This window comes from Corvus kubaryi, unplaced genomic scaffold, assembly GCF_017639235.1.
Source record: "Corvus kubaryi isolate FWS band 111438036 unplaced genomic scaffold, C.kubaryi_AGA036_p1.0 split1-37374, whole genome shotgun sequence".
NCBI classification, from domain to species: Eukaryota; Metazoa; Chordata; class Aves; order Passeriformes; family Corvidae; genus Corvus; species Corvus kubaryi.
In genome coordinates, this window is record NW_024582079.1 from 1,961,421 (window position 1) to 1,971,164 (window position 9,744).

Sequence of the window (9,744 nt, forward strand, 5' to 3'; positions counted from 1 at the left end):
TTTTTTTCCTGAGGACAAATCACTTCCAAGTACATCTGGATGAGCATGAAGAATGAGAACATGAATACAGACAATTATGATGGAGTAGAGGCCCTGTAAATTTACACCCAAACTTACCCCCTGGTAACTCATTCATCTGCCTGTCTTGACAGAATGCATGTGAAATAGTGGGACAATAAGGGCTTTTGTTATGCTGAAAGATGTTAATAGCTGGCCTCAGGGTGAGCTGGATTTCCAAGACAATCACAGATAACACAGATAACACAGCGAAACTCAGGAGAATGAACACTGAAGCCTTTATTTTGAGAGACTGGGGCTATGTCAGAGTGAGGGTTGTCTAAAGGTGTGAGTTTTATGGGATCTTATTTTTATGGAAAAGTACTGTCTGGGACAGCGGGATAGCTGCACTGCTCGTTACACATATGGAAATATCCAGAAAAACATCATTATAGACTTCTGTGCCTCAGCGGGTGAGGGTCTAACGACGTGTCAGAGGGCACTGGGAATGGGCCCGTGTGCCCCTCCAGCTTCTCTGCCCGACTCCAGCACCACGCTGGGAACAAAAGGAGATGCTCGGCAAAGAAATACCGCAGGGAACTACTCAGGCAGCCTTTGGATGGTTAGAGAAGTTTCAGAAAAGCTTTCTTATAATCCAGTCTTTCCGAAAGGGAGGTTATAATGCAGATCTGTCCTCACTGCTGGTGCACAGGGAAGCTCCTTCTATCTCCTTTCTGGCTCTTTTCACTGTTGTCTTTACACAAGCTGCTGTCCCACAGGGAAGACACCCTCATAATCACAGGGAGTGTAAGGGATGTGGATGTTTCCTTAGAGTTCATCAGTCTAAATCTGGGCTGGCTTGCTTCTGTCTGAAAAGAGTGTCCTTTCCAAGGTGATGCTTTTGTGAAAAGACTCAGGAATAAGCAGCTAGAAAGGGTCCACTCCTATGTACGTAGGCAAACATACCCAGGCATTTTGGGTGTATTCCCCTGGCCTAAACGTGATGCCTGAAAGTTGGCTTCTAGTCTAAACAAGTGTATAGGTTTGCTCTGTGGTTGGTAGCACTAGAATGAGACTTTCAGAAACTGATCCCATTTCTCTTGGACAGCCATCTTAGGATGAGACAAATGGTCCTTGGGAGTCTCTCCAGTGACTGCAACAGAAACCAAGACATTCTGCAGGTCACTTGCCCAGGCTCAGCTGAGAAGACTCTGACCCAGAGTTCAGCAGGACTGTCAGGTTTGCTCCATGTACCCCTGTATACTCGATAAAAAAACCTTTCCAGAGCCTTCACCACAGCTGTAAAGCACAAATCCCACAACTGTTCTCTGCCAGAGGAAGAAACCAAGAATATCCTAAGGGAAAATGCACAGAAAATCCTAGAAAGTGCTTACTTTTACCTCAGTTTGGACATGTGACTAGTAACAAAATGACAGGTGAGCAAGGAAATTGAACTTTTTAAGGCAATGCCAGTTGTCGTAGATGAGATCCATTGAAGTGATGGGAGAAACTGAAACTTTGAAGTGGTGAACACACTCCAGAAATGCCAGCCCCAAATGTTAAACAAGTGACTAACAAAAGTGAAACAGAGCACATTTTGCTCTTGGTATCCATGATATAAGTAGAGCCATTTATTTATTTTAGCTTTCATCTTCTGCTTGCTCTTCTGCCCTGAAAAGAGATAGCTTAGATCGAGTCACTTAAGTCTATGCTGAAACAAAATGTACCTTTGTGATTGATACCTCTGAAACTCAGAGTGACAAGGTAATAAAACTGTAAAGATTCGGGTTCCTTCAGGGAAATCCAGTTGCACTCTCTTTGCTGTCAAAATAATGGGGTGTCTATTTTGTGGTCATAGAGTTAATGCATTTGATGCAGGTACAATGATTTTCACATCATGGAGACCTCTTTGGAAGGAAACATTAAGTAAAACTTTTTAAAAATTGCTGTTTCTTATATGTATGCACGTGGCACACCATTGCAGACTAAATATCTGTGAAATGTTGATGCTCTGTAACCCCACATCATGTCTGAGAGAAAACAAACCATTCCATGGCTCCTGGTGAGCTGCTGGGACTAGGCTGGCGCTGCTTTGGAAGAGGATTGGGTTCAGATTTTTGAACAAAGCAGTGGTGAAGCTGGATAAACACAAATGTACTGAGGGTTGATGTTTCAGATCAGGTGGGAGGATTTCAGGAAATTCACTGAATGTTCCTTGTGCTTCAGTTCACCCAGAGGGACAACTTAAGCAAAAAGGAGCAGTCACACTGAGAAACAGATGCCAGCTCTTGGAGCAGGGCAAGCAAAGGACAGCAAAATGATGTGAAGCTGAGAAATCTACTGGGTGATGGAGAGTTGTTTGAGGATGGTGGAGTGTGCAGTGTTTCTAAAGCCATGCTTAGTCATGAGTGGGCTCTTCCCCTTGCTGAGCAAAGTGGGCATTAGTGCTGCCATGTTCTGCCACCCAAAGAAGGAGGCATTACCATATTCACACATCTCAAACAGCAAACAGGAGATGCATTGCAAAATCAGCAACTCAGGTTGCTGAATATGCAGCACCTTCCACTGTACAGTGAAGTGCTGATGTATCCCTCATTGTGAGCTGAGGGAGGGTAGGTCCCTGTGGCAAAACTGGGGATCCTTTAGCTCATTCTCATCCCAATCCTCCACTTCCCCCTTCCCTGAGCACTTACTGTCAGATCTGAGGTAATGATGACTGTCCACTGGATTTAGGAGAGGGGTGTATCTCCTTACAGGCACTAAGAGGATCGTGGTTGGAACTGCAGAAGGAAGGGAGAACAGGTCAGATGTGTGGAGCCCGCTGAGGAGAGGCTGACATGCACAAAGAGGCTGAAGAATTTAAGATTATATTGTGAACAACAGTGGTGAGATTGCTCTCACCTCACTCCAGGTATCTAATCTTCTGCCCTGATTTAGATTTTTACATGAGGTTAAGATGAATCATAGTCTGAGAACACCCTCTCTCTCCATGGCTGTAGTCAGTGTCTAGTGCAGATGAAGTCGTCTGAGCTGGAGCTCTCTGTGTCTGCTGAGCTGGATCTGGCCCCATATGAGGGAGAGCAAATTTGCCTGTGCAAATCCCAGTTTGAGCATTGGGATATTGCTTCCTCTTTCAGTGCAACCTGCCTCTATAGCCATTTCTACACTCCCAGCAGACTAATTATTACAAAAATTCTCTGTCATTGCTTTGCAACGGTCCACGGCTTAACTAATTTAAAAATGCAAATGAATGCTAAATTGCAGTTGAATCTGAACCGTCTCCTTCTCCCTCTTCGTCTCCTCCTTTCTTTTTTTCTTTTCTGCTGGGAAAAGAAAGATACAGCAGACATTAAATGCTGATGGTGAAAATCAATCTTTCAGATTTGAGGTAATTTTAAATTAGGTCCCACTGCCAGGGATAGTGACATCACCAGAGCTGCTTGATTGATCCGTGATTTGAGGAGAAACAGCTTGGACTCGATCCTCCCTTTGTCCTTACAGAGAGAAGGGAATGTTGCAGTTTTCAGCTCTTTTCCCTGGGAAGCTTTCATACTCAGATGGTCTCAGATGTTAGGGAGAGGCATTCAGGGAGAACATGAGCAAATGCCTGAGCTCAAAACAGTCCCCTTGTACTGCCATTGTCCTCGGGCATTGGGATGGGGCTCTGTGGTTGTGAAGAATCAGCTGAAGGGCTGTCTCCTCTGTAGTGTCTCTAACCAGCTGGCTGACACTGAGTTCAGCTCTCTGTACATTCACAGTCTGTAAGATAAGTCAAGATTGTCTCATCCTGGTCCCCTCCTCTCCCTACCTTCTGGCACCAACTCTTCTCTGAGGCAGTAATTCCTTTGAGGAAGAGTCTATAGCTCCATATTTGAGAGGGACTTGGCCAAGGTCTAGCACCATGGTTAGTGGTTTTTAGCTGCAGGATCACACAGACAGCCTAAAAAGCCATTCACAGGCAGTCTTGTTGTTTTCCTAATGCCAGCACTGCGCTGTAACACGAACACTGAGAATGCTCAGAAATGGAACTCTTGAGCATTTAAAGAGTCGGTGATGGGCTCAGAGTTAGGTATTGGGATTACATCCCTCCATCCATGGCAGCAGAGTCTGGTAATCCAAGCCTCACCACTCTTTTGACTGCAGATCCTGGTGCTGTGTAGCTGAGTTAGGTACCCGGAGAAGAATATCCAAAACAAAACTCCTCTGTGCTTCAGGGCTGAGGATAACAGACCTTCTTAACTGTTCATCCTCAGCTCATATATTGATGATACTCTTCATGATAAATGTCATCTTGCTGAGCGAAATATAGCAAATTACAAGAATCACCCCAGAGGGCAGCTGCTGGCAGCTGTGTACACAGGGCTGTATTGCTGTTCATGAAGCATTTTTTCTATTTTGCAAATTGATGCAGAGATGAGATTTCATGAGTGTTTGTTGACACTCACATACAGGAGGCAGATTTCTAAATGGGGTCTGCAGAGATGATTGAAATTCCAATCCCAGCTCCTCACTGTGTCCACTGGTTTTGTAAAATCCCACGTTGTTTGCTGGGCTGATGTGTGATGGGAGGTAAGCATGGTTCTTTGGAGCTGTGAACCCCTTTGTTGCCCCAAAGCAGATGCTAGACATACACACTCCTCACAGACATGCACATACCCCTCATGGACACACACACCTCTCCTCCCAGGTCCCAGACCAGTAGTGTGCATGGGAGAGAGTGGTTTTCAATTAGAATTCGAAAGTCACAATGATAGAGTCCTCCTAATCCTTTAACTAAGGTGTGCATGGTTAAATCAAACTGTAATGCCTCAGGCTCTGGGTAGTTTCAGCTTAGTGCCGAATCTCCTGGGATATTTTCATGGATTCAAGATGTGCAGAGGGTGCTTCCAGCCCTTGCTCTTTTCTGCCAGGTAGATGCAGCTGTTGCATTCCCTAAAGTGACCCCTTAATAATCATGTGAGGAAGAGGAGCCCTTGGCCTTCTATTCCGTGCAGAAAAGCTTTAAGTGTCTCAGCCTGGGTGCAAATGCGTCTGTGAGAAAGTACAGGTAGTTTTCTGTGTGGATTGACTGCATTCAAAGGGGGAGAAAGGGAGAAAGAAGAACAAGGAAGAGTGTTTCCTGCATTTTCCCTGGGGAAGTTTCTTCCTCTACCCTGGGTTCCCCCAGGGACTGTAGCTCGAGTTGGCTGTGCCAGCCCAAGGTTTGCTGGCTCCCTGTCTCCTGTGAGCATGGCAGCCCACGCTCACAGACAGAGTTCTGTAGTGGAGATATGCTTTAGTGCTGCTCCGTTGTCCTGAGTTCCTGAGGGAGAGGAGAAGTCATTGTTGAATAACCCGGGTCTCTCTAGCAACAGGCTGACAGTTTCTGTGATCTAAGCAAGAACCTCCTTGAGGTTTCTCTGTGTGTGCCCATTAAAGCCCTCAGGCGGATTGTGGTGGCTGGGGATTACCAGCACACGGTGAAGGATGGCAGGAGAATTTTCCCGACACTTCTCTGGCCTCAAGTCCAGAGGGAAGGTGACAGAGGAGCTTTTATGCAGACTCAAACTGCAGGAGTCCTAGTGGCCTGTCATGCTGGCTGTACTAGAGATTTGCATCATTGGTGATGCTTTTGTAGGAGCTTTATAGCCACACATGTGGCAGCCTTAATTTTGGATGTGTGTACAAGGCCAAATCCTCATCTTGGTGACACCAGTGTGAAACAGAAATTTATTATTATTTTAACTTCAGAGTAAGCTCAAGGCTTATTTTAGGAGCAGGATCTGACCAAAGACCACCTGTATAGCGGGAAAGGATGAGAAGGAAAACCTTGTAAGCCGCAGTCCCTCAGGGTACAGCACAGAGTGCTGCAGATCTGTGTTTGTCCTCTCCACGTGTGCTCCAAATCAATCCCTTCAGTGTAAAAGCTCATGTCCCTCCTGCCTCAGAGTGTGTTTGGGGGAGGAAGACTAAAACTGGATCTCCTCAGTGGGCATGTTTCAAAACCCCGTATACATATGTGTGCAAACACACACAGAGAAATACATGTGTGTATTTACGTATTTTTCTGTTTCCATATCACCCAGGGGTGTTTTTTTCCCTGTGATTCTCTGCTAGCAGGCACCAAAGCAAATCGAAGATTAATTCCATTTAATTTTAGTGATAAAGAACATTGCAGTCACAAGAGGTCTGCCATCAACGTTGGAGGACATTAAGTATTTGGGTTTTTTTTAGTTGCAAGATAATAATGTTCTGGTGTAAATGTTTTATAATTATCTCATGAATTATTCATGGTTAACCTGTTAACCCGGCATTTTATGGGATATGGTCTCTAGAGTGCAAGGAGAAATTTAAAGATAAATAAATGTGAAGACAGGACCCAGATGCAGCAATGAAAATGCACTGAGGTTTCTGATTTATTTTCTGTCTGCACTGAAGAGTGGTTTCATTCTTTTATTTATATTTTTGTAGTGATGAGCCACAGAACTTGAGTAAGTGGATGAGGTTATTTTCTATATCTAGAGAAAGAAAAGAAAAACTGGGAAATAAATCAAACTCCCTTCACTGTTTTTTAATCTGAAAGTGGTGCTTGAATTATTTCACCTATTGTTCTGCAGCTCAGAGGTTCTGTTATTGTTGATACCGTCTCCATCTGGTGAAGCATTAATGAAAAAATGGAAACCAGCATGTATTTTTCTTTATGCATATTACTGGGCCTTTTTTCTGTCTTCACCCTTCCTTCTACTTCCCCTTCTTCTCTCTTCTTTTGTTCTTAGTCTCATTTCAGTTCTTTAATAGTTCCCTTTTTTAAAATTATTTTTCTCTCTTTCCTTTTCCATTTTTCTCTCTGTTCCTCTGAGATTGTCTTTTTGTCCTCACTTTCCTCCCATTCTTTCACCATGTCTCACCTATTAATGTTTTTTATTGTCTGCAACTCCCTCTTTCTTCTCTCTGTTGCTCACAGGATCTTTGTGGTGTCTGCTGAAGTCCATGAGCTTTAACCCCAACCATCTGAAGACAGAATTAGACCTGGAGAAAAGTTCCTGCAACTCAAAGAAACCAGGTTGCAGCTTCTGGCAGAAGAATGTTGAAACTCAAACCTGGGCTTCCAGCCTGAGTGTCCATCAGGCCTTGATAACCAAAATGCGCCAGGAAGGCATGCCATAACTTCATTGCCATATGCCAGAGGTCAATGGACAAAATCCCCAGCAAGGGCCTGAGAAGGCTCCCAGCTTGCCTGATATCCATGAATCCAAACGGAAAAGAGAACTGGCAAATGACACTTAATCCCAATGTGAGCAAAGGCTGTCCTTGTACCCAGAGAAACAACTGACAGCTGATACAGGACTGAGATCTCCAGGGATCTCTGCAGGAGCAAAGTCTTCTCTGTGGAAGATTAAAGCTTGGTGCAAACTCCAAGGTCACCTCTGTTTAAGCAGTGGGAAGTGAACAGTATAAAACCTGGGATCACCTGAGCTCCCTGGCATCCAGCTGCTTAGCAGTGTTGAGGTTTATTGCGCTGGAGTTTCCACAGAGCGTTCATCCATCAGGAATGCAGGAGCTTTTTCAAAGAAGCTCTGGGTTCTGCAGAGTCTGATGGATTCTGCAGAGTCTGATGGATATCCTCAAAAATTTTGAAGTGGTATTTTGGAGGGTAGCTGGCAAAACATGAGCCAGGAAGACACTGTAGAAAGACAAATTCTCAAGCAGAAATTTTTAGAGAGGGTATTTGAGAATGGAAGAGCGATTCCACCAGCCTGCACCATTCATTTATTTAAATTTATGCTATAAAATGGACAGCAGAGGAAAGTCAAAAGTTGCACTGATGATTTTTCTTTCCCTTCCCCCCCCGCCCCCAATCTTTTATTTATTAAACTGCTCTGGGTACACCTTTCAAAGGACTTGTTTTGGCTTACTGTTTATTATATCTTCATCAGCCTTGAAATGGGAGCTGCAGGCAGCTTGATAAATGGATCGAAAAAGTTGCTTCTGCCAGAATCCAACCAACAAAAACCCCTCAGCATCCGTAAGCCTTTTTGTTTTAGCATTTCTAAAACAAGCACTATTTCCCCCAGAACATCACTGAAGAGTGATGCACCAGTACCCCTGAGTGTTTCAACAGAGGGATTTTTTTATCCAGTGATGCCCAGGGCAGAAGTTCATCACTGGGTCATGAGCAGGACTCAGCCTGCAGCTCTGGAGAGCAAGGGCAGAGAAAGAGAGAGAGAAAGAGATGGTCTTAGTAAGGCTGAGCAAATCTTGATTCCAAAATATGCTGGGCAAATCAATGGAGCAAATGAGGCAAAATGTATGAAGTTGGCACTTGCAGCTGTCCTGCTTCTATATAACTATTTTTTACCCAGATACTTTCTAAACTCTTCCTTTCCCCCCAATCCTTCTTTAAATATGAATAATATTATCAGTATTGCTCAATATATCCCTGGTTCAAACCTTTTGTCCTTAGCACACTTAAATGCCACAGCTGGTCCAGCCTGGCAGTAAACAAGGGTTTAGCTACTGTCACTTATTGACAGTGGTAAATGGTTCAGTCCCATCTGTGAAGGTACAAAAAGTTCATGAGGAAATAAATACCCCATAAGGAAGTGGTAAGGAACTATTGGTTGCAAAGCTTCCAACCAGCCAGGTGAAAACCTGTCATGTTATCTGCGGTAGCTTACAGCACAAATGTTGCAGCAAAGGGGGGGGGGGGAACCCCCCCCCACAAAAAAAAAAAAAAAAAAAGACCAAAAAGGAATGAAAATGTGTGGCTTGTGAGAGGAAGGAAAAGCTCTAGTGGTGAATACTGCAGGCAGAATGACAGAGGCTTGTACTCTGTTCCTCACTAAGGTTGTTTGGGCTCTACATGCAAAGGTGATGAATATGCAAAGCAAAGGATGTGAATCTCCCCTTGGCCTGAGCTCACTGGTGTGGAATTTGCCACTGTGGATCACGCTGACAGCAGTGCACCCCACTCTCCCAACACAGGTTCCAGCACCCAGCGAGGTGGCAGTACTGCCAGGGCACTTGATGGGCTCTGCCAAAGTTAATAATCTTCTTGTCTCTGTTCTTACCCATTGCCTCCTGGGTTCTGACTGTCTCTGACTGTCTGTGTTGCTGAGGGGCTGCCAAGGTCCTGGCTGCTTAGGGGCACACCTTCCCAGTAGTGATTCCAGTGCCAAGGCCATGCTGTGGCTTTTCTTTCCTAATTATGGGGAGCCACTATCACTGAGTTATTGCAGTGACCCCACCCTATCTCCTTTTTTCTGTCTGCTCCAGTCCCTTTTAAGAGCTGCCTGGGTTCAGGAAGAACTTTGCTGTTCCTTGAGGCAGGAGGTGAGTGTGGGACAGAAAGATGGATGCTGCCTTTCTCTTCATGGAAAGATGTGGCGTGCCCAAGGCCACGCAGATAGGAATGCTGATGGGAATAAGAGGTAAGAGGGCAGAAGGTACCTGGACCCTTGTGATTCTCTAGTTATTTAGAATGCATAATTGCAGTTTGTTTAACACCAGAGGATAACTGATCATTCACGGGAAAGAAGTCAGTGGTGGACATCAATATTTCTATTGCTGTGCTAGAAAAATAGCAGAAAAGGAATGGCTCTTTAATTGTTACAGCAGAGCAGAAGTCTGTGCTTAAGGCTGTTTGTAGCAGGGGCCAGCAGAGGGTTTGTGCAATGCTGGCTCTCATTTCAGACTTGAGCTGCAGTGGATGAGTGTGGATGATGTACCCTGCGCTCCAGATGTGGTCTGGCTGGAGACAGGGCAGAA

The 9,744-nt window shown here is 44.8% G+C and overlaps 1 long non-coding RNA gene across 1 annotated transcript in view; it reads left to right on the top strand.

Annotated features, from left to right (window-relative positions):
• LOC121657839 overlaps window positions 1-9,744 on the top strand; it is a 160,249-nt gene that overhangs the window by 144,095 nt on the left and 6,410 nt on the right. The window contains exons 4-5 of the long non-coding RNA XR_006013727.1: window positions 6,941-7,039; window positions 9,253-9,407. This is a non-coding gene — a long non-coding RNA (uncharacterized LOC121657839). The remainder of the gene's footprint in view (window positions 1-6,940; window positions 7,040-9,252; window positions 9,408-9,744) is intronic.